The sequence below is a fragment of the Genypterus blacodes genome, unplaced genomic scaffold (assembly GCF_046128005.1).
Source record: "Genypterus blacodes isolate CSIRO-AG114 ecotype Tasmania unplaced genomic scaffold, CSIRO-AGI_Gbla_v1 ptg000048l_1, whole genome shotgun sequence".
NCBI lineage: Eukaryota > Metazoa > Chordata > Actinopteri > Ophidiiformes > Ophidiidae > Genypterus > Genypterus blacodes.
In genome coordinates this window covers 3967501-3987582 of record NW_027466861.1, presented here as the reverse complement: position 1 = coordinate 3987582, position 20082 = coordinate 3967501, and the positions used below count along the sequence as shown (strand labels likewise).

The 20082-nt window shown below is 47.1% G+C and overlaps 1 protein-coding gene across 1 annotated transcript in view; it reads right to left on the bottom strand.

The window, feature by feature from the left end:
* The window catches only part of atxn1a (ataxin 1a), a 60682-nt gene that overhangs the window by 23909 nt on the left and 16691 nt on the right, over nucleotides 1-20082 (bottom strand). The window contains exon 2 of the mRNA XM_076149843.1: nucleotides 14788-14950. The gene's annotated coding sequence lies outside the window, so the exon portion shown is untranslated. The remainder of the gene's footprint in view (nucleotides 1-14787; nucleotides 14951-20082) is intronic.

Genomic DNA, 20082 nt, shown 5'->3' with positions numbered 1-20082 from the left:
GGGGGGGTGGGGCACAACAACAATTTATGGCGGTAAATCCAATGAAGAGAAAACCTAGTGTTTGCCTGGAGGGACTTTCCTATATGCTCCATTCACTCTTATTACAACAGCCTCAGTGTGTGAGTGTGTGTGTGTGTGTGTATTAAGTGCATTTTGTGTAAGTCAGCCCAGCTCAGAGCAGCATGTGATGATGTAATGAGAGACTGAGCAGAGCAGACTGCGGAATCCCCTAAACACTCACACACACGCGCGTGCACGCTCACAGGCACAAACACAGGCAGAGATAAAATGTGTGTGTGTGTGTGTGTGTGTGTGTGAATGTGTCGTACTGAAGTCATATGACTGCGGGAAGACAGTGGATGAATCCTGAAAGAGCTTTAATATGACACTGTTAATGCTCGTAAAGAGAGAGAGAGAGAGAGAGAGAGAGAGAGAGAGAGAGAGACTGAAAAGAGAAAGATAAGAGGTATGATGAAGCGTTTTTGATCTGAAAGACAATAAATCCTTAGGAGAGACAGAGACAGAAAGACAGATGGACAAGGGACAAAGACAAAGACAGACAGGATGGTGAGGTTGATAAGGTGACTTATGTAATCTACTGTACTCCATCATTACTTTAAAGAAACACCTACAAACTGTCCCACAGCTTTGAAAACCTGCAGAACCAAACAAAATGGATTCTTGTCAAGGAATGGAATGCACTCGGCAAAGGTCAAGAACTGGACTGGGGGGGAGGGAGAGAGAGGGAGAGAGAGAGAGAGAGAGAGAGAGAGAGAGAGAGAGAGAGAGAGAGAGAGAGGGGGAGAGAGGGAGAGAGAGAGAGAGAGAGAGAGAGAGAGAGAGAGAGAGAGAGAGAGAGAGAGAGAGAGAGAGAGAGAGAGAGACTCAAAGACGCAGAAAGTAAACAGAGTGTTGCTGAGATGAAACAGATCCCGGGTGAGAAACACGCTCCGGTCCGCTCGTGTTTGATCCAGATCACGGCGAGGAAGTAGGACACCCCTCGTATTACAGCTCTGCAATTTCACATTAATTAAATCAAACTATGAATGATCAACAAATAAGCCCCACACACACACACACACACACAGACCCGGGTGTAGAAGCTGAGCTGTGACTTTATAAAGCCGACCCCTAACCCTCTGCAGCAGAGTAACACATCTAACTGACGACATATCTGTCTCACTGGCTGGATGCCCTCTCAGCTGAGCGGCTGTCTGACTGTCTGACTGTCTGACTGTCTGCACAGCTGTCCGACTCACTAACAGACAAACTGGCTATTTGTCCCTCTGGCCGGCTGCCTGGTTACTGAGCTGCAGGTTGTGATGACAGCGTGTGTTTGGCTGGGGACGCGACCCAGCGCCTGATAAGACGACTCTCTGAGGGACCTGCAGGCTGAATACCTGCCTGACAGACTTTGGATGGCTGATTGGTTGTTTGACTTAGTGTGTACTGTACAACGTGTCCCTCGCCTGGTATACGTGTGTGTGTGTGTCTGTGTCTGTGTCTGTGTATGTGTGTGTTTCCGTGCTGTATCTCTGTATCTACACGCCCGGGGAGGAAGCCTGTTGCTCTCTGCTGTTATACAATACATATTGTATAACAACAGGCAGTGTGTGGGCGGATCCCACCATCTGGAGAGATGCAACCCCCCCTGCTGTGCCTCACACTACGCTGTTGTGTGTGTGTGTGTGTGTGTGTGTGTGTGTGTGTGTGTGTGTGTGTGTCTGTGCTCCAGCTCCAAACAGACAGCCTCCTGCATTGTCGTTAGGTTCCAAGGTTCCTGTATACAATGAATGAGTGGAAGGTAATAGCAGCATTTATAGTGTGTTGCTTTGTATTTATTGTACAATTCCAGTGTAATATTGCAAAAAAAAGGATGTAGAAGTAATAATAATAACAAACACACATGGGATTCCCTCATCCTAGAGAGAGATAATATTCTACAGGAGTGAAAGCTGTCAGTACAACAGTGACAACCTCATTATCTGCCACCAGGTTTCCACAGTGAATGCCCTCAAAACAAACAAACACACACACGCACACACGCACCCGGTACAGTAAAGCCTGCACATGAACACACAGGGTAAATAAGAGAATCCACTCCATCAACACTGGAGTCGGTGCGCGCTGGTGAACTGTTGCTATGGAGAGGAAAATCATGGCTTTCTAATTCTATTTTAAGGAAAGCGATGTTACTTATGCTTCTCGCCGCGTCGCCACGACACCGAGGAGCAACGGCGGGCGGTGGTTTAATCAGCAGCTTCGCTATTTCCCCGCAGCTGCTGATTTAAAACTAATCAATTCATCAATGAACGGAATGGATGAGAGAGTTTGCCCCATACGGGGGCGGAAAATGTGTAAATTAGTCTGAATGATTAAAAGTATAGGAATAAAGGGATGGCAATAAGGTGCAGGGATCACTTTTTGGCAGATTTGTGTCCAGCATTGCAGGCTCAAAGCTTCTATGAATAATCTTCATATCTAATCCATCCATGTCTAATGTTCTCAGCTCAGGATGAAGAGCGTCGCACTTCCTCATCATAACTGTTGTACCTGGCAGGGATCTTTCTCTTGAGTATGGAAGCACGGTGTAGTCAGCGAGGTGTTACATTGGCTCCGTTTTTAGCAGCGTCTTCACACCTCTGGAGGAAGCCAGCGAGGGGCACATCCTGCCTGCTTCATCACCCAATCCCCGCTCTTCCTCGCCAGCCATCACCTTCATCGTGGCTGAAAATCGTCTTTGCGTTCGCTTACAGCTGCTGTGCTTCATATATTCCAGTAGTTTATGTGTTTGAAACTTCTGCGTAACATTATGTTAGACTAGAAAACTCTTTTTCAAATGAGAATAATGAATCACAGAACAGCTGGACTGAGTTGGTGGATCAGGTTGTGGCGATGATGAAAGGCAGGAATAACCGGGAACATTCTGCGTTAACAAATAACATTCTTGAAGGTGTGAGGATATAAAAAGAGGCAATGTAACACCTCGCTACCTACACACCCTCCTCACACGCTGACGGTGGCAAAGGTGTGTGTTCTAATCGCACACACACGCCTCCGCCGAACAAGGAAAGGGGGAGACGTAGACGAGTGAAATGACTTAAGAGGCAGCAACGCTCGCAGACGGAGTTAGCAAACCGCGCCGAACAAACACAAGAGAGGGGAGACGGACGCCGGCGAGCTCGGTGCAAGATGGAACAAGTGTGTGTCGGGTTAGGAGATGGCGGTTTTGGAAGTTAGGAAAATGTTCCGGGTGGGAGCTCACACACTCTCCTGCTGCCGGAAAATGAATCACAGCTGATAAAGACAATACAGAAGACGACTCTTTCACACTCTTTCTTTGTGTGTGTGTGTGTGTGTGTGTGTGTGTGTGTGTGTGTGTGTGTGTGTGTGTGTGTGTGTGTGTGTGTGTGTGTGTGTGTGTGTGTGTGTGTGTGTGTGTGTGTGTGTGTGTGTGTGTGTGTGTGTGAATATAGTCCATATATGGTACACACTCGCATAGATCTGGCTGATATACACACGACACGCTCGGTCCACTAATGATGATGGAAAACTAGTCTGAGTAACACCCAGGCCCTCGCAGAGCGCACACAGGAAGACCACCGGTTTGTGTTACATCATAATTCATCCTCGCTACTTCCCCTCAGTCCCTCACCCCCAAACAGGAAATAGTTCCTCGACAAACCCCAGCGGGCCGGCGTAATGAGGCCTGTGCGTGTCAGCATCTGTACGTGCCAGTGTGTGTGTGTGCGTGTGTGTGTAAGGCTTGCATGCTTCTCGATCCGTCTCTCATTTAGGACTTTGGGACACATTCAGACACACACACATACACACACAGGTCTGAAAGGGTTATGGGAAAGGAGTCCTTGGCTGCGATTCAGGGTGGGAGGGAGTGAGAGACCCAAAAAAAAGGGAAAAGAAAGACGGAGAAAGAAAAGCCAGAAAACATTCATTCTCCCTCTACATAAGTGAAGCATGAGAGTGAAAACATGCCATTCATATTTGAGATCATCAGATCCATTCAAAGGAACATTCTGCCGACCGTAGAGGGGAAAATCTGGACGAGGTATCTGACCGGAGAGGAATTCTGACGTGGAAGTGGAAGGCCTTGGAAAAACACAAAGGAGCGGTCTTATAAATAACTGTGTGTGAAGACGGAACAAATCCATACAGAAGAGCGGAGGAGCACACAGAGGAAGAAGGCCGGAGTGACGGAGGAGAAGAAAGAGAAGAGAAGAACTAAATTCCCTTCATAGCTGAGAGTCCAGAGACTCAGAGTGAAGGCGCCCTGAGGTGCTGCTACACTGTCAGTATTGACACGTTGAGTCAGCGAGCGCACTGTCAGGGTTTTTCCAGTATAGGGAATTCTTTGGCATCCGTCTTCGCCAAAGTGACAAGACGAGAAATAAGCGGTGGGAGAGAGAGACACTTTGAGGGGCGATGCAGACTCCAACCAGCGGGGGGCGCACTTTGACGAGAGCGCAGAGAGTCCAAGATACTTTAGAGTTCCTCCAGTGCAAGGAAACGTTCGCTCCGACTGACACCGACGACTCAAACTTGACAAATTCTCTATTTGCGTAAATGAGTTGATGCTAGAACAGGTACACACACACACACACACACACGACACAGAGAGGCGTCACACTCGCTGTAACTGAGCCATCTGCAGCGCCGGGTGCATTCATTAGAGCCGTCGATATACACAAATCTATACAAACAAACGAGGACACGCCGGCGCCACTTGTCGCCCCGTCCACCAGCTCATCACACACACACACACACACACACACACACACACACACACACACACACTCCAGGACAGGGAGAGGGAGAGGGAGAGGGAGAGGGAGAGGGAGAGAGAGAGGGAGAGAGAGAGAGAGAGAGAGAGAGAGAGAGAGAAAGAGAGAGAGAGAGAGAGAGAGAGGGCAGGCCCTGTGTCGGAGATAAGACCTTGATGATAAATGAGGGGCGTTCAAGAGGAATATGTGTAACAGGGTTTTCTCACAGTGTCCTACGTGTCACGAACTGCTGATGAGACATTACCCGTGGGTGGTATATATAGGCATTGTAAAGCGCTAAGCTGACCTTGGGTGAGTGTGTTTAGAGGAGGGTGAGGAGAGGAAAGCGTACGTGCGCGCGTGTGTTTGTTTTACAGCCATACCTCATAGATAAATGTGACTATTTAATCACGGTTTTAAAATACAATCTCTCTCTCTCAGGGTGGAGTCTTTACACTAGTGAGAGTGTGTGTGTGAGAGAGAGAGTAAGAGGGTGAGAGAGGGGCGATGCACGGTAGTAAATAATGCCTGGCTCAATGCACAGGAGGTTTTAGACACAGTAAAAGCTGTAATATGGGCCAAATCCCTCCCCAGGGACACGGCTGGATTAACCAACATTACTCAAATAGCACAAATACGCACATGGAACCCACTGAGAGCAACGTGTGAGTGTGTGTGTGAGTGAACGAGCGGGGGAGAAATCTATCTAGAAAGCAGACAGGGGGAGGAGGGGGAGAGATGGAGATGGAGGTGGAGATGGAGGAAAAGAGGGCAGGCGCTTCAATAATTCACCCCGACTCCCGCTTCATTTAGAGGAGAATCAGCTTCCGTAGTGGACCAGCAGGATCTCCACACATGACAGGTCACCCACAGGGGCCGCCGCACTCCTGATCTCTTTGTGAGTGAGTGTGTGTGTGTGTGTGTGTGTGTGTGTGTGTGTGTGTGTGAGCTCACCAGATAAAAGGAGACAACAGAGGAAAAGTGTGGACGTGTGTGTGTGCGAGTTCAGCACTAACCTCTAACAAACATGGATTTCTATTAAACGAGTGATGTAGAGTCATTAATATGGCTGAGGAGGAGAGAGAGAGAGGGGGGGAGAGAGAGAGAGAGAGAGAGAGAGAGAGAGAGAGAGAGAGAGAGAGAGAGAGAGAGAGAGATCTTTATATAACAACCTCTCCTGCTCTCCACATGCTTTCTATCTGCTCTATTCCAAGTCTAAAGTGGCCAACATGTTTGGCACAAGAGCAACACTCAAATTCAGACTAGACACAGTACACACACACACACACACACACACACACACACACACACACACACACCACAACTACCAGCAGACTCTCAAAAGACCTAAAAATATGTGCATCCACAAAGCAGGCGTCTGTGTCTGCACAAGTACCAGTAAGTGTACGTATGTGTGTGCGTGTGCGTGTACATGCGTGCCTGTGTATGTGTGTGTGTGCATGTGCGTCTGTGTACGTGTACATGTGTGTGTAAGTCCTGAACAGAGAAACAGAGGACAGATGGAACACCTGTGAGTGTGTGTGTGTGTGTGTGTGTGTGTGTGTGTGTGTGTGTGTGTGTGTGTGTGTGTGTGTGTGTTTGTAGGTGAGGTGTCCATTTTTGCATATATTTGTTTGGGCGCCTGTGTGTGTGTATGAGAGCTGTGTGAGTATGTACGTGTAACATGATTCTGGACGCACTCTGTCATGCCAAACACTTTCAAATAACAGAAGATTCATGCCAAAATGCTACACCCAGCCACACATACACACACACACACACACACACACACACAGGGAGGGAAACACACGCTGTTCCCTGAAAGCCAGCGCAGAAATGTCAAACCCACTGTGGACAGGAAAGTGAAGAAAATCTCACAATCCTGTGGGCAAAGATTTCATCATATAAAAAAATGTGGGACCAATCAGGCTGCAGATCAAACAGACAAGCAGGGGAGAGAGGACAAGAGGATGAGTGTGTGTGTGTGTGTGAAGAATTCAGGAGGTGTACGTGTGTGTGTGTGTGTGCAGCTTGTATTTGTAATGATTTACATGCGTGTCTGTGTGTGTGTGTGTGTGTGTGTGTGTGTGTGTGTGTGTGTGTCTGCTCTTGTCATTCACGGTGACCTGCAGCAGCAGGCGTTTGTGTTATGTAACACTTGCTGTCAAACACATTCACACACACCTCCACACGCGCACACACACACACACACACACACACACACACACACACACCTGCCACCTCTTCAAACAGCTCTGAGGTTATTCTCAAGTCGCCCTGTGCTGAGAGAATCCTTCCCAGTATCTCAGCACTGCGTCTGAGTCAACTCTGCCTTCGCTCGTAGGTGGAACACATAAGAGTGGAATTAATGATTGGAGCCGGACGTCTACGATGCTCCCACCGCCGTTTCATCCAAAGCTCGTTCATTTAACGGCCGACAACCATCATAATTCATATCATAACTCACTCCACTCAGTAGAACGGATAAAGCAGAGGTGCGGACTCATTATAGCCGTTTTTTAAGAACTTAAAAGGAAGTGAAGTTGCAAAGTTGCAGGCACTGACAGCTGTTTCAGGCGTGTTTAAATCACAGCCCTGATTTCGCTCCCTCGCTCCTCTGTCATACATATTTATGAATGTGACATTATGTCGGCGCTCTCTTCTCTTGCTGTTTGTTTATGTAATCGCCCCCACACAAACAGCCAAAGCATCTGTCAGTTACGCCGAGTGCGACGCTCGTGGCACCGTGCTGCTCCGCGACTTGAACGACGACCTCCTCTGAACGCAGCTTCCGCTTCATGAGACTCAGCTATTCCAAAAGCAACACAAGTTCAGACGCCGGGGAAAGATCTAACATGTGACGTCTGCATTTGATCTGCACTAACACCTTCAATGGTTCACTCTCCTCCCTGTGTTTGTGTGTGTTCTTGCTCCCTGCCGCTGCCCTTGACCCAGGCACTACGCACTCAGTCAAGGACAGTAATCGTAGTACTCAAAGGTAAACAAGAACGCAGAAGGTCGCAGTAGACTTTCTTCCATTTGAGCTGAAATGTAGAGTTTTGGCGTGAGGCTGTGATAGAGATCTTGCATTTCCTCCTCGGCAGTCTGGTAAATGATAACGCAAAGCAGCAGAGATGCGGTGTCCTGATGGAAAGTTGGTTTTATGGCTCTGCTGGAGCGGCATGATTTGAATTTTTCATAGCCGGTACAAAACTGTAATGTTCTATTTGAATATATCTCAGGTAGCAGTGTTGAATAATGGCTGGCTCGCCTAGATCACCGCGCCGCTGTTCCATCAAAATCATTCAACCGGAGCCTAACTGGCATTGTTATTCTATTCAGGAAGCCACAGAGCGCTGCTACATTAGCCCAGGGTTCACTCACACACACACTCTGCTTCCCCCAAGTGAAGGAAAACTAGTTTAGCTCAATGGGCTATTAGCCTGCACCTCTCCACACCTAAAAGGATTGAGCAGAGGAGCATAAGTGGGGAGTGGATAAGGAAAGTGGCCATCCGTCAGTAAATGCTGCAGAGGAAGAGTCTCTGCTTTGACAGGATTTGCGATGTATAAAAGTGTAGAGACAAAGACGGGAGAGTCAGAACGCAAATCTACATGTTGAGTAAAGTGTTTGTTGTGCAGGGCGTTTAAACAATTCACTGCTCAACAGTTCACAGCTGTACTAAGGAGACAGAAGGGTCAAATTAGTATGTAACACATGATCTCTACCATGTCTTAGTACTGTAGGTTATTATAAAAGATAACATTAATCACAGCAACGCCATATTGATACAAATGCTAAACACGCCTCAGTTAAATTCATCATTAAGATTAAATTACTTTTCTCTACTTTAAAACTGATCCGGACCAAATTGCGCCAATTAATAATGATGTCATGGGATAGATACGGCCAACTTTCTTAATTGAAACTGACTAAAATGTTGAAATAAGGCTTATCGCAGCATGTTAAGAGTTGTTTTTGTCTTATTTCTGGATCTCCGCACGGTCCAAGTATTTGCAGCTCCACCAGCTGCCGCAAACTGGGTCTAAAGTGGGAGCCAGTGGGTCTGCCAGTCTCCCCCCCCCGCCCGCCTCCTGTGGCAGCCAAGTCCATTTATGTTGTCTCTGGTTAATTATCACTGAGGCTGAGGAAGCGACTGTGCGGCCGCAGCCAGATCGCCCCGAAAAAAAACCTGTCTGCAAACTATTAACGACCTCTTAATGTGCCGTCAAACAAGCCGGCAAAATGACAACAAACATGAGGAAAGAGAGGCTAGGAGAGAGAGAGCGAGAGAGACGTAGGCACAGTGAGGGAGATGAAGGGGGAAGCTAACAGAGAGGTGAAAAAGAACAAGATATAAGACACACACAAGCACACACACAGGGGGCGAGATACGGTGAGAGTGTGTGTGGAGAGAGAGAGAGAGAGAGAGAGAGAGAGAGTGAGAGAGAGAGAGGGGTCTCTGCACCAGGACTTCCCAGGTGCCATGCAGGTTGTCCGTCCTCGCACGTTTCACTGAGCTGCTGGTCTGAGCTCTACCCCTGTCCGTGCCACGCATTCGTCACGGTAAAAACATTTCCCTTTCACCGCCATTTTAGATACGTGGGGCGTCCAACTAAATACTTGAAACTTTGAGAACTACAAAACTATGACTTGAGACGACCCAGCTGAGCCGCTCGGGGTGCGCCTCTATGTCAAACGTGGGGCCGCACCTGGAGTTATCTTTACATCAGCGTAACACAGAAGAAGAAGTGGTTGGTTCTCGGTACGATTCTTCAGCTGTGTGTGTGTGTGTGTGTGGAATGGATTTATCAGATATAGCAACGACAAACTTCCCGGTGAGGCTATATGTATCCACCTGTCAAATTAAAACGCCATCAAAGTAATCGGGTATTATAGTATTTAAACGATACTAGCGATGACATACGTGCTAAGAAAGTATGTAGGGACTGTGACTGACAGCTCAACCTGTAACTGAGCTCATCCCACATGACATATTGGTTCTCTCTGCAGGTAATTATCATCCTGTGATGTGATTATTATTGCCACTGCCACCCACCACTCCCTCTCTCTCCCTTCCCTGCTGTCTCACATCTCTTTTCTTCTCCCTCCCTCTCCCTCTCCCACTCTCCCTCTCTCTCCCTCTCAGTCATCTCGACGCACTTACATACAATGGAGGCGTGATTGCATTAAGCCGTGAAGAGCGAGGGCATTCCCGGGGCTGCACTAATGCACGGAGGCGAAGGCGCAGGGAAGTGACTGTGAAGGAGAGCGAGAAGGAGAGAAAGAGAAAGACTTTGAGAGAGGGAGGGAGAGAGAGAAAGGGAGAGAAAGAGGTTGAGGTCCATTACTCTAATCATTTTACCTCACTTGAAAAGGTGGCACTTATAGAAGCTGCCATGAACGAGGCTGAGGGAGGGAGAGAGAGGGCGAACGAGAGAGAGAGAGAGAGAGATGGAGGGAGGAAAAAAACCTCTCATGACTGTTAGTAAATCTTCAAGCACAACATTTTTCAACCTTTATTGCTTTCTTGCACGAGTACCCGCATCGTGCACGCACACACGCACACACGCACACACGCACACACACACACACACACACACACACACACACACACACACACACACACACACAATATAACCAAAGACATTACGGCGGTGCATTAGCGTTCCCCTGTAGCGCGTTTGTAATATTCCTGAAGTATCCCGAGACGTGCATTTTAGATGATAGCAATTAGCCAGACCGGTCGAGACTCGACAGCCGTCGCAGGCTTTCAACATTATTCACTTTTCGCGTTTTGGCGCAAAACCCATATATCACGGCGGCTTATTTCCTGACCTGTGTATGCAGTTAGGAATGGCGATAAAAGAAAACAAATGCCGCGTAAAGGCAATATGTTCCAAACGCAAACGATGAGGCATCTCTCTCACAGCAGGAGGGGAGTGTCGGGGAAGAAGAAAAACAAGAAGAAGAAGAAGAAGACAGAGCAGCCCTGCAGGAATATGACATCTAATGCAATCAAGTCGCTCCGGCCAATTAGTTGCTACGGTGGCGGTGGCGACGGCCAAAGAAGATGTCAGTCATCATTACTTGCGGTGTAATGCGGCGAAGCACCAAGAGCACACAAAGAAAGGGACAACAAAGTGGGTCAGAGTGAGGAAGGACAGTGGATTAATCACAGACAAACACTTGGACACGAGTAATGGGCCCCCACACACACACACACACACTCACAGAGTATAGTAGAATAAACACGTAAAGTCAGGCGGTTAATCACTTACAAACACAATAATAGTCCATATGTCCATATGTTATATACATTCTGTCTCTCCCACACAGATCCATATGGAGGCATGGATCCACCCCTGATTCCCTCACACACACACACGCACACAGAGACGCAGAATGTTCCAGCACATGTGTGTGACGCCTCATTAATAACGGCCAACAGCAACATGTTTTTCCATGCTGATGGCTGAACTCCAGTCGATGCCCCACAGCTCCACACGGCATTTCACATCTTACGCGTGTGTTCAGTATGTCGTATGATGCCAGATCTGAAGGCACAAACACACACACACACACACACACACAGGGTATGCACATATGCTGTGTAGTTATGTGAGCCAGTACAAGGGAGTTAAACAGATACAAACATGTTGACAGGCTTCCAAAGACGCAAATACACCCTGGAAGAAGGACACACATCATGCAACACTGCACACACACACACACACACACACACACACACACACACACACCACACACACAGAGTGATGTTTATCAAGAGATGGTGGTTGAGCAAAGCAGACATCCATACACTGATTAGCTCCTATGGGGAGAGGCCACTGGAACTCGTGTATGATTAAGACTGATTCAACATCTTTCCTTTGCAAACAGGCCGTGAGTGTGAGTGTGAGTGTGTGTGTGTGTGTGTGGGTGGGTGACATGTGGAGCTGACAGTGGCGTTTAAAGGGTTATTCCACTCAAACAGACTTGAATATAAGAGCAGATTCTAGCAGAATTATGTCAATCACAACAATGTGTCGCTTTGGATCAATGACTGAAAAGTTCTGAGCCTGACACAAGGCGGTAAGCTGTCAAGAAAAGGACTTTTATCTAAGGACTCCTCTCCTCTCCTCCCCTTCCCTCCCCTCTCCTCTCCTCTCCTGTCCTCTCCTCTCCTCTCCTCCCCTTCCCTCCCCTCTCCTCTCCTCTCCTCTCCTCCCCTTCCCTCCCCTCTCCTCTCCTCTCCTCTCCTGTCCTCTCCTCTCCTGTCCTCTCCTCTCCTCTCCTCTCCTCTACTCTCTTCGTTGCAATTCAACCACAACCCACAATCTGGATGAACTCAACGACACTGGGCGAGGTAATTAACTAATTGTTTAGTATGCAGGGGCAGGCGCGCCAAGTGTGTGTGTGTGTGTCGGAGAGTGTGTTGGCGGAGTGGAGGGGGCCGGGCATGACTGGTGAAGGCGACGAGACAATAAGGCAGAGTGTGTGTGAGTGGGTGTGTGAGAGTTGGAGCATGACACGTGTTTGTGAGGAGGAGAGAAGAGAAGAGAAGAGAAGAGAAGAGAAGAGAAGAGAAGAGAAGAGAAGAGAAGAGAAGAGAAGAGAAGAGAAGAGAAGAGAAGAGAAGAGAAGAGAAGAGAAGAGAAGAGAAGAGAGGTAGATAGGAGGAGGAAAGGAAGGAAGGAAGAGGAGAAGACAAGAAAGGGGATGAATAAGTGATCACCTTCCCTCTCTCATCTGCAGCTACCACCCAACAAAAAGAGAATATTTCATTAAAGGCAAGTAAAGGCAGATACCATCATTCTCTCCTTTCCTCCATTCAAATCTCTGTCTCTCCCTCTCTCTCTCTCACCCCCCCCCCTCCCCCTCCCTCCCTCCCTCCCTCCCCTCGGCCCGGCGGCATCTGCTGTTGCATTTGTTGCTCTCAGGTGTGTGGGTGTGTGTTTCCAAACCCAATTCAATCCTACTGGTGAGAGCAGGGGGGCCCAGATCAAATAAAGCAGAGCACAGCTATTACAAGAAAACAGAGAAGGGGGAATCCATGCTCGCACACACACACACACACACACACACACACACACACACACACACACACACACACACACACAGAGAAGAGACCGTCTCTGTCTCTCCATTTAATCTGGTGGCGTAACACTCTCAGGGCAGCACGAGTGTGTTAGGAAGTGGCAGATAAATTCCAACAGGGAAATAGAGAGTGAAGAGGAAGATAAGTGAAGTAAACCACAACACTAATGCATAACGCTAAACAAAAAGATTCAGGAGTTCAACATTTTCAAATCTGTAGTCAGACTTGATCTGATAATAACAATATGATGCCGAAAATTATGGAAAAACAACAAAAATATGACTTTTAGCCCCTCACACTTCACATAGCACCAAGGTAACAGTGTCTAATGCCACTACAGATGAATGTGGCTGATATAAAGTATTTATTTAGGGACTGATACGCCTCCTGGCATTGCAGGACATCTGATGGTTGGTGTTAAGCTTTATTATAGAGAGCGAACCCGGGTTAATTGCTAATTTGACATGCGAGAGATTACTTTGAGCGCTCGCTGCGGGCTGCAAAGGCGCCGGAGAAACCCCCCGAAAAATGAGATAATCCAGATAAAACCTGTCGGATCTTCCTCGCAAAACTCGTTTAAGTCAGTTCTTTATCCCTCTGCGCGGATAAAAAAGCATTCTGGCACACACACGCTGAAATAATCTAATCAGAGCAATCGTATTTATGCAAACAAGACTCAAGGATGATTTAAGTTCTGAAGGTATGCGCTCCACAATTAATGTTAGATGCTTAATGAGCCTGAGTGTTGCAGCTTCAGCAGCGTTGAACAAATGTAGACGTTTACAGTTTGCTGTCATCCTTGATGGCAATACACAGTATAGTGCCTTAGATAAGAGGGGATTTACTAAAAATACTCAGTTAAAGATGCATCATTCGCCTTTTTCAGAATGTACACTTTGCTGGAATCTTCATTATATCCTGAGAGGAGTCTGGAGGGAGTGTCAGTGTCTCTGCAGCGCCTCCTACTGACGGGAGCTCATTTAGGGGGAAAGTCTGAGATGTACAGACCACCAGAAGCAGAACCTCTGTGTGTGTGTCTGCTCATGCTGCTTCCTTTAAATTAGTCTTTGTCAAAACGTGAGAAAAACACAATGAAAAGAGAAAGACGAAGAATAAAGAAGTCGAGCAGAGTGTGTGTGAGTGATGGGACGACGAGGAAAAAGGGGAGAAGAAAGGTCGAATCCATGCGAGCGACAAGATAGATAGATAGACGGATGTCGACATGCCAGAGAATAACAAATGAAAATGCTTTGCCGTTGAAAATGTCCAACTTTCAGGGTTGTTTTAGACTGTGGTTGAGTGTTTTCTTTAAAAAAAAAAAACGAATTAAACTCCTTATTGTCTGTTTGTGAGAGAGAATTTACTTTTTGTGTCTGCCTTGAAATATTAATCGGCCATAAAAATAGCGCAGCATCATCCAAGTCGGCAGACACAGTGAGCAGCTGGAGGCAGATGAAACAAGAGACGGGAGAGGAGAGGAGAGGAGAGGAGAGGAGAGGAGAGGAGAGGAGAGGAGAGGAGACTAAAGGCTTCCTTGCTGTTCCTCATTTCTCTCCCGTCTCTCTGAATGGAGCCCCGGCACACAGCTGGCGAGACAGGGATAAAGGAGACCGTGGAGAAACAGAGAGAGGGAGAAAGAGAGAGAGAGAGAGAGACAGAAAAGGAGGGAATTTGACAGAAAAGAGATGGAAGGTAGAAGTCAAGACGGGACTTTCAAGGGAGAAGAGCTGAGACGGTGTGAGAAGTACAGAGAGGAGGAGCTCAAACAGTGACTCAGCAAAGTGTGCGTGTGTGTGTGTGTACATTTCATAGCACGGGATAAGAAACAGACACACACATTCAGACTCAAGACAACTGCGGAATTCCTTTGCGAAGGAAGCAAGAGCAGGAAGCAGAGGACTTGGGTTGTACCTGAGCAGAGGAGGCGGGGCTAACCTGGTGGAGTGGGTGGAGCTCAGTTTAGAGCCCGGTTCACCGTGTGCGGTCTGGATCTGTCCACCAGTCGGAGGGATGCTTCCGGGGTGCCTACGCCGTGTGTCCACGTGTGCCCGTCCCCTAGTGCTGTCACCATTCCCTGCAGAGGAAGAAGAAGAAGAAGAAAGTCCACGCCATGTTAAGAGCTACAGGGAAATGTTGTTCAAACACATAAAGAGACATTGTTATTGACACACGCAGCTATACTGTAGTTCAAATATCACTGCATAATTACACACCTCCCCATTACACACACACACACACACACACACACACACACACACACAATCATCTGGCTCAATCTCCTGCCAAGTGTTATTTCCTTTCAAACTTTCTGCTTTGACTTGTGATCGACTCAGTCATTTCATCGTTTCATGTTTTTAGCTCTCCAGTCAAAGTGGAGCACAACACACCAACGCTAATCTGGCTTCTCTCTCCTCCTCCCTCTGCCTTTGAGTCACAGCAACCACTGCACGTACATGACACACACACACTCTGTGACACACTTTGTACATGTGGATGCTGTTGCTACAGTATCACTCTCTCAGCAGTATTCAGCACAGCTGTGCTATTTATACACTGCCACCCCATTGGCATGGCAACCAGGCTTTGTTTACATGCATCACAAAGTGGTTTGAGGCGTTCAGCTTCCTTTTTTTTTTTAACCAACATTTTTTTAATTTGGAAGCATATCTGGAAGCTCTTTCATAAGTCCAGAGCAAAGTTTTGATTCGAACCAAATTCTAGTTTATGTTAATGTAATAAAGCTTAACTGCACCTACGTTCTCTCATTAATCATGTAAGTTAAATTGTATTCCAGTGGTAAAAACACTCTCAAAACATCAACATTAACTTAAGCATAATCAGTGTAATCCACTCTACCAAGCTCATACGTGTGCTCAGTGTGTCCCAAACATAAGAGCGTAACACACTGCTTCTATTGGAATCTGTAACACTCATTAGCAGGTTTGACCCTTGTTATTGTTTCAAGATTTCTTTGCTACTGACTGACGCAAACAGTGTTGCTCACTTACTGTATTTGCTTGTATACTTTATGTCACCACAACACTGTGGAAATGACTTCCAGGTTTGCTCAACAGTATAACCAAAGACTGTGACAACAAGGACAGAGGATAAAGTAACATTGCTATGAAACGTGATTGTTAATCTGTTCTATTAGTTCACGGAACAATAAAATAATAAAAGCAATTTAGCACCAAGTCACAGTTTAAAGTTCAGGCTGAATCATCAATACTCAACAAGATTCATTGATAAACGCACCAAGCAGTCAGTTACATTCACAGCAGTCATGATAATTAATAAACACTCATCAAGTTATCACCGGCACATTCACACTGTGCATGTATTTGTGTATTTGTGTATTTGTGTCACGTTACGTTTGCACAACCATGAGTGTATCACACTTCCACTTTATATAACACTCTTTCAATGGAAAAAAAATATGTTTTTTCCAGCTTCCACACTCCCCCAGGACGGCCACTTACACAACCCACAGTGCCCTAACCTCTGTTGACAGCTACTGTTGCCGTGCAAAGCACTTAACACCCCGACTACTCTTGTGGCGCTGCACGGCGGCCTGCAGCAGAAGACGTAAGCTGTATCGTGTGTCTCCCAGGTGTAAATCTGCACGACGACGCTGCGGGGCTTTCCTGAAGAGCACACCTGCTGACCCGCTGTGTTTACATGAAACCGGCAAAGTGACTCATTTAAAACAAAACCACTTAAGACACAATGTATAGCAAACGCTTCGCCTTTACAGCTACCCCGGGGCTGTTACCATAGCAACAGAGACGGGTCTCAAGGTCACGGGGCGCAGCTGAGAATGAGTTGAATCCTGACACAAGACATTGCCTTGACAACACAGAATTAGGTCAGAGTTGATCGTGTGACAAGCAGGGCCTTAGGACTGAGACCAGAAGACTACAGTGCACTTTTTGTTTTTGTACACACTCAGACACGCTAAACTTGTTGTAACAGCAGCCGTGGACAAGAACAACAAACAGAATTCAAGAAGGAAACTGTCAAAAATACACACATACACACACAGAGATAGACATAACAGGTTACACCCACACAGTCACAGATGAAAGATAGTGGAGTGTGAGTAAGGATGATATAGATTTTCAGCAGCGTATTTACAATAAAGCCGATTAGTTGTGTGTATTAGTTTATTATTGTGTTACAGCTCATCATCTGCTTCATAATGTGACTCACACAATATGCTGAATAGGAATTATAATGACATTCATGGTCGTATTAACTGCAGGCGCCTTGACTCTGAATTTATAACATAAATACATAATAATATAATATACTACATATTGTATAAGCGTGTAGGTAATAATGATCACACACTGCAATCTACACACAAGACATCTTACTGTGGCTGAATTAGCATAGCAAAGCGCCTGACACCAACGACACCACAGCTCAGGGAAACTCAAATATTATTTCAGTTTAATTCTTTTTCCTGAACTAAAACCTGAAATACTCCACAAAAGTGTGACAACTCCGAACATCACGACTCGTCTGTGTGCCTGCACGCAGAGCGGAGCTGTCGGGTTCAGCTGGGTCATCGCTGCATCGTCTATGTGCAAGAATTTTTCAATTTGGCTCTTTCTACGCCAGGCCGGGAATTTATCAATCAACCCTCACATGTTTGAGATACACCGAGGAGTCCAGATTCTTTACATTCCTTTACATTCTTTCCTCTTTGTGTAATCTGAGGGTAAAAGAGCGAGGCGGCGTTTTCACCTGGATTTACCCTGTACCCCTGTTTCAGAATGAGGTGGTCCGAATGTTTGTGCAACGACAGTGTACACACCCAAAGGTTTGTAAATACACACACACACACAGACACACACACACACACACACGCCATAAGCTCAAAGAACAGGGAACTGAAACCTAGCCTGCTGAGTCAGGAGAAAAAACTGTGTGTGTGTGTGTGTGTGTGTTATCTCACACCCTGCCCCTTTTTACCAGCTTTCCTATTGGTCCCCTACCTGGTGTCCCTTTCTTACACACAGAGATGTCAACAGAGAACACAGGGCCATAGGTTGGGTCTGCGTGTGTGTGTGTGTGTGTGTGTGTGGGTGTGTGTGCCCATGGGTGTGTGTGTAATGAGGTATCTGCTGCAGGATTACACCGTGACCTAGCTTGTCTTCTTAATACTTCTGTTACAATCGACGCGGCTGCTCGACTGAAATCCGACGCTCTAAGGATTCCCAACGAGTTTGCATTGAGTCTCATCGCCGCCATTAAACTTGAACCTCCGGGTCTCTGATGTCATTGTAACTTTGATATTTTCACACACGCCCAAACTCACACACGCCTTTTGCGAACCTGGGGACAGTGTAGAGTTGCGAGGCTGGTGTATGAAACAGGCGGGCGGGCAGCGTAGCGACTAATGGCTTCCTCTCACTTGCTAATGACTTGAACCCGATCCAGTCTGTCGTGGCTCTGTCTGCCCTCATTCTGTATTTGTGGTAACTAAAAGCTAAAAGAGCCACATAAGGAAACGACCTCACATCTGACACAGCGTTGGTGAACCCTTTGGTGGATGGGTGGAGCACGGGGCCCAGGGTGGAGAAGCCATAAACTTCCACATCCTGGGGCAGTTTCACTAAATCTTTAACGACTTCTAAACATTGTGTGAGTGAGCCTGAACGCCGTCGGGACAAGTGTCACACACCACATGACAAGGGTCCGGGATCGACGGTGGTCTGTTGGTTTTAGAGAGAGGGAAAGAGACAATAGGAGACAGTGAGGTCCTTCATGTACTTCCTGCTTATAAAACTACTACTACTACTACCAGGTCAAAGTTCAAAGTTCAGCACTCTTAGAAACTTCCCCTTACGTGCTTCTGTGTACATGCTGATCATGCGTGATCCTGCTGATACACACAAAGATTAAAACCCACGCATACTCGCTCCGCTGCCATTCATGAGTGCACTGAATGTACACAGTGCAGCAAGCAGCAACGAAGGCCATGGTGGCCAGATAGTGAAGCTAAAACAGACGGAGGCAGAGACTCTGTTCACCGCTAAGATAAGCTTCCACAACTCTGATAAGACGGACGAGCACAGAGCGTTTATACAAGAGGAGCCGGATTTATAGGCAACCTGGTGCTCAGGTTAACAACGCCAATCCAGGTCAAGACCGCACACGGCGCCAAAGGCAATACGGTTATTATGAGTTCATCCGAGACGGTTAATCTATTGACGCGATGATACGAGCAATCAATCAACCAGGACTTTGAAACTAAGAACCTCGCAGAGCCGGAACGATGGGCGGAATGATGTAAGTGCAGTCAGCTGCTTACGTCAGGTGATGTCTGTATGGACTCCATGCAGATATCTGCACACCGCCCGCTGTTTTGAGTCGGTGCGGACCTTTCTGCACCTGGAAGCATTGACGAGCACAAGCAAGACAGTGGAAAGGGATGAAAAGGTCGAAGTGAGAAAAAGGAAAAAGTCAATGTGGGCTGTTTCCACACTCGGCTGCTCTCTGGCTTGATTAGACACTGGGACACGTTTTGTTTCTTCCTGTGATCCAACAAACTCGCATGTTAGGCGAACTGGAAACTCTAGAGCGTGTGCGTGTGTGTGTGTGTGAGATCGCCCCCAATCAAATAAACGATCGACCCCAGCTCCCCGCAACTACTGCACTGAAAATCGAGGTCTGCATGGAGTGTAAAGGAAATCGAGCGTGCAGCAAGCAGGTTCTGCCCCTCAGTTTGTCCACCTTGAAGTTCAATCACTATTTCTTTTTCTTCTCCCTTTGTCTTCCCTCTCCTCCCTTCCCTCATCTCCAATCTCTTTCTTTTTGTTTGATTGATTCTCCTCCACCCATCTCCTCCTCCCTCACGCAAGATTCTCTGGGGGCGCCCATCACTACACACACACTACACACACACTACACACGCAGCAGAAACATCACGGGCGACACGTGACGTGGATGTACGAGATAAGGAACCGAGCAGAGAGTAGGACACCTTGAAAAGTAGAGCAGTTTTCGGGGGAAACAGATGACGGAATGACGAGCGGGGAGACAAAGTGTGAGGTAAAAATATCCCCGTAGTGAAACAACATCTCTCTGAGCGCCCGCCGAGTGGAGATGCTAGAGAGAGAGACGGGGGTTAGTAAATAAAAGAAGACATCGGGCACAGGTAACTCCTCTGCAAATGTGTATGCCAGTGTTTATTTGTGG